We start from the raw sequence: 5,531 nt of genomic DNA, 5'->3' as shown, positions 1-5,531 counted from the left end.
CAGCGGGGGCAGCGCCGCCCCCAGCAGCAGGCCCAGCGCGAACGCCGCCGCCGCCAGCAGCAGCCAGCGCACCGCCGCCGCCTCCCACATGTCACCACAGCGCCGCCATCGCCACGCCCACACTCTGCAACACGACACGGCACGGTCGCTGTTACGGCGTCCAGCATCGAGAGGAAGCTGTCTGCAGGAATCAGAGTAATGACAACACCACTACTGGCCTATGGACTGACACTTGCAAGTCACAGCGTCTGAGACACACCCAGTAGGTAGGAGATACTACTGGTGCTGGCTGGCTCTGAGCACTATGGGACTCAACATCTTAGGTCATAAGTCCCCTAGAACTTAGAACTACTTAAACCTAACTAACCTAAGGACATCACACACACCCATGCCCGAGGCAGGATTCGAACCTGCGACCGTAGCAGTCCCGCGGTTCCGGACTGCAGCGCCAGAACCACTAGACCACCGCGGCCGGCACTACTGGTGCGAGTACCAGCGGACACAAGGAGTTGCAAAAAGTGCACCATGGGAAGTCGTATAACAACAGGTTCAAATGTCGGTGCTCAGAAGGGAATCCAGAAAATGGACTCATGAGGAATCATAACATGTCATGTAACGGCGCGCTGCGGAACAACTGTAGGTGCCAAGGCATATAAAACCCATTCTGACTGGTTTCTAGAATGAGCGATTCACTGTAATTACAAATCGAAGTCCACCGCTACATTTTTGTGTGTGTATTTGAAGTCTGATCTCAGAAACTGTAGTGGGGGGTTACTTGTTTTCATTAATATATACTCTGATTCACGAGAAAGAATAGTGTAGATACCGCTGCAGCAGACAATTCGTACGACCGTATGTACTTCGTGCTACATTTGCGAAGCCAAGTGGATCGCTAGTGTACCTATACATCAGGTAACCCAAAATAAACCGCCTATTGTTTGTAAGTTGTAGATCATCCGTGAAGACAAAAACGAGTACTTTTAAACATATACCCTGAGCAAAAAACTGTTTATTGTGTCTTGCTTTAACCCAGTGAAAATAAGCGTACCCTCGTACGTAAGTAGCTATTTCTCTCACTGAAACTTTATAAAACATGTGCCTCTGCTCCATACGTGACTTACAGAACTAAGACGCATTTTTTCTTTTTTTTGTAATTTTCCAATCAAACTGGTAATCATATGCCTTTTACAGTAACATCACCGGTGGTGGAGCTACAGCACTCAAATATGATGAGAGAAAGTCTGTAACAATAATATGTAGAATGTTCTAACTGCTGTATACTTAATATGGACAACGTAAATATTGAAGTTCAAAAACCCACCAGATGAATACCGTGCCTACCTTATTTCAAGAAGTCAGACAACTCAGTCTGAAGTCATCACATGTAGTGGTATTCGTGTACGTCTCTGAGTTTAACTCGCATTGCAGATATTTGGAATTTTATACCAATTCCTGGCCAAGAGAAATCTACTAGTATCAAATATTGGCGATAAATTCTGAAAATGTACGTTTGGACCTCAGAACTGTATGGTAGTGAAACACGGATTGTGGGAAACCAGAACAGAAGAGAATCAAAACATTTGCGATGTGGTGCTACAGAAGAATGTTGAAAATTAGGTGGACTGAGATGGTAAGGAATGGGGAGGATCTCCACAGAATTGGCGAGAAAAGGAATATATGGAACACAGACAAGAAGAAGCGACAGGATGACTGGATACATGTTAAGACATGAGGGAACAACTTCCATAGCGCTAGAGGGAGCAGTAGAGGGAAAAAACTGAACAGGAAGATTGAGATTGGAATACATCCAGCAAATAACTGAGGACGTAGGTTGCAAGTGCTGCTCTCAGATGGAAAGACTGAAACAGGAGAGGAATTTGTGGCGGGCCACATCAAACCAGTCAGAACAGTCACAAGGTTGATGACTCAAAAGGAAAAAACACCTGCATCAGGCATTATTTTATCTCGTCTCTGGGATTCACCCGATATCTCCTGTGCGCAACCAGATCTTTATCAGCTCTTGTGAACTGTTTCTTCGAGCGCGCACGGTGATATAAAGGGATGATACGAAAGTGTTACAGAGAAAGAGGAATCTGTCAGTCGAAAACAATTGGTGATATCACGACTTCAGCATCGCAGGAATACGTGAAAATTCATTTCAGTTATTATGGAAATTATTACGGGAGTAGTTACTTCTAAACGACAGGAGTTGCTTCATTCAAGGCGACAGTCTATGAATCGATGCTGGCCAAATCACATCTATATTAATTTGAACTTTCATTAACTAAGAAGTTTTTCTTTTCTGTCTATGGGCGTTTAAATGCCACTCCACGTAATTGTATATTTGCATGAGCCCGCAACTTCTCTTTAGGTAATGACTTTGGACAGCCCTGGAGTCACCGAGGCGAGAGCAGTCCGTTACTCAAAACTGTGACGATTTTCAGTACCGGATTTTTAGATGTGTAAAACTTTTCCATACCTACATCGAAGTTAACTACAGGAAGAAATCATATAACCTGTTACAGTTTGAGCCCGTGAGCTTCATAAGACTGGTGAGGCATATTAAATGAATCACCATACAAGAAAAATAGTTAATGTGTTCGCTGATAGTTGCTGCTACTTCGTGGAGGCTTCTCTCACGTTACTTACTTCTCAACAAAAGCTGAAATGGTAGAGGAAAAATCGAGCAAGTTTCACCTGCGGTAATGTAATATTATGGGCCGACAAGTTGTGGTGGACGAAATGTGCCAAGCTTTTTACCAGAAAATGTAATATTTGTTCTACAGTTCGGTCTTTTTCCAGTGGTGGGTTCCTTATTTTATTTTTAATCTTCGTACATTACGTTACGTCTTCCACAGCAAGCTTGTCTACCTGGCAGTTGGTTCGTAACTGACGGAAAACCATCAAAAACCTTGGTCAGAATGTATGTAATGGGAGCTAACGCTTCATTCGTCAACAGAATGAAAAATGATCGTAACATCGCAAGGTTTATCAGTGCCAATGTTTCTACGTAGCGTTGACTTCACGTGATTTTGCCTGATATCTACCCTTGCAGCGCGATTATGTGCAGTCAACCATCTGATGTTTCTTTAAACTCGACCCCATACGTTTTTAGTTTATTACATTTAATTCCTTTCTACCATCATCATTTTCTCATAAGAGATTTCCCTAGATTTATAAACACTTAGTGCATTTTGTCACGAGTGTTTATCCGTTTAATAGAAAAATGCAAAGACATTTTCAAGAAGAAAAAAATTAACTACATCGTCTAGTAGAGAGACGAAAAAACTAGTTGCATCGTCTAGCAGCGAAACGAACACCTACGCCATACAATAACAGTGTAGCGATCGATGATGAAATGCACGAGCTGGAAATGACATCTTTTACAATAAAATATGTCGTGGTAGCATAATTATACAGCTACCTTTTGTCGAGCCCAACGTAAAGTAGACATTCACAATATTTAATAAATGATTCAAGATTGTCAGCAAAATGGCCACAGTTTCTGTAGGACGATTAACACTCTCATATTTCGAGACAGTGCAGCCACGGTGTAAATTTTTGTACAAGTTTTCGACAGCTAGCGTAAATAATTCATTTCAATATTTGGGCATAAAGGCTTTGGAAGAAAACTTCGAAGAATATATTACATGTGAATCGGAAATTTCCACGCCCACTGCCTGGAAAATATACCCTCATACGGCTGACCCTATGCCCTTCTCGTAGATTGAAGCACACTATTCTGCAGCTCTATATGGGAGCACTTGAGAAGAAACTTGTGAAGGGGCCGGGCGTCTTCCAAATTTAGTTTATAATTTAGCCTCGGTAAACAACAATTAAAACAGCGCTAGAAGAATAGTAGATGGCCGTATTTTCAAGCTTTTTTTAAATTATAATTAGAACAAGGGATAGGACAAACCTTGTTTTCTAAGCAGTGTTATCTTTTCTGTAATTTTAAATATTTTCTGGAGAAAGTAAGTAAGCTAACCCCCCCCCCCCCCCAACACACACACACGCACACACACACCATTACAGTAACCCACACTTCCGAGTTACACTTACACACACGGGTTCCCGGGTTCGATTCCCGGCGGGGTCAGGGATTTTCTCTGCCTCCTGATGACTGGGTGTTGTGTGACGTCCTTAGGTTAGTTAGGTTTAAGTAGTTCTAAGTTCTAGGGAACTGATGACCATAGATGTTAAGTCCCATAGTGCTCAGAGCCATTTTTGAACTTACACACAAAGTTCTCATACTTCACGAAGGAAAGGTGCCTCCGGACGCGGACTGCAGGTAAAACCTTTTCATATAGGCTTCTGAACCTGACCTTCGGGCATCCAAGCCATTTTCGCCATATAACTCTACTTTACAGTTTCGTTACTCAGCGACATTAATCAGTTGATAAGAATAGCAATTATTGTTGCTAGTTTCTCAGTACACGGCATTTTGATGATTCCGCTACACAATACATTTCATAACATCCACCAGCAATTGAATTATTGATATCTTTTTAATATTGCTTATTACTTCATGTTATTACCGATCCTGAAGGCCCACTCGCTCGAAACAAATGTGGCTGTGCTGATAATATCACGTAGTGCAGTGAGAAGTGCATCAATGTCATATTTCGCTGCAGAAATTGTAGCTGTTATATTTTTATTGGCACCATGTCGGGCATGGCGGTCTGGTGGTAAAGCATGTGTCTGGAAACCGAGAGGTCGCGAGGCAAAATCCCTCTCGGACCAGGGAAAGGTTCAGTTTGCCTTTAATCTAGTCATAACCTCTCAACTTTGTGCTGACCTGCCAAGTACGAAAAGTGGTTCATATTCCAAGTTAACAAACGAAACTGCACACACCTGGAGAAACACGGATAAAATGCGCTGACGACTCTTAGGTGAGACACCCCATTTACATATATATGGGTCATGACATTCATTCCCCTCCCTCCACTTCCGATCCAAGATTTACTTGAAACATTCATATTTTTAGATATATGATGTTCTAATTTTTTTCAACCCGCTCTACGAGAATAAAGTAGCACCAAGAAAATTCTGAAAAGTTGCTAGTTCCGTTTAACGCAGGATTCTTTTCTTGATGGCTAGCTCATATGTACTCGTTTGCGGCCTGACTGGCTGTAAAAAACATTTCAAGTCAGGGTATGACGGCCGTTCACAGGCTGACCAAAGTTGCGGCGAACAACAAGTGTGACACGCTTCGTTGAGACCACAGGTGGAATCGACGAACTATATAAAGTGGCTTAGGGAAAAAAGAGAGGCAAAGAAATTCCTGAACGAAAACATCGAAGAAAGACGGTCTTTCACAAACATCCGTAGTCTGCAGGGCCGATAACTGGACCGTGCGAACTTCCTCTCAGCGAGCTGATCATATTGACAGGGTCTGTAGGGCACGACTATTAGTAAAACATACATAAACAGGACGATGCAAATGTCAGCCGTTTTCGAGAAAATAAATATGAAAATTTTAGACGTGCTTTCATGTTTTATAGAGTTGGTAGTATTCAATGAATCCGCAG

General features: G+C 42.4%; 1 long non-coding RNA gene across 1 annotated transcript in view; it reads right to left on the bottom strand.

Annotated features, from left to right (window-relative positions):
* Window positions 1–68: 68 nt before the first annotated feature.
* The window catches only part of LOC126203404 (uncharacterized), a 1,362,544-nt gene continuing 1,357,081 nt past the window's right edge, over window positions 69–5,531 (bottom strand). The window contains exon 6 of the long non-coding RNA XR_007540262.1: window positions 69–124. This is a non-coding gene — a long non-coding RNA (uncharacterized LOC126203404). The remainder of the gene's footprint in view (window positions 125–5,531) is intronic.

This window comes from Schistocerca nitens, chromosome 9 (genome assembly GCF_023898315.1).
Source record: "Schistocerca nitens isolate TAMUIC-IGC-003100 chromosome 9, iqSchNite1.1, whole genome shotgun sequence".
NCBI classification, from domain to species: domain Eukaryota; kingdom Metazoa; phylum Arthropoda; class Insecta; order Orthoptera; family Acrididae; genus Schistocerca; species Schistocerca nitens.
The sequence above is the reverse complement of the archived record's forward strand: the minus strand, read 5'-3'. Positions and strand labels throughout refer to the sequence as shown.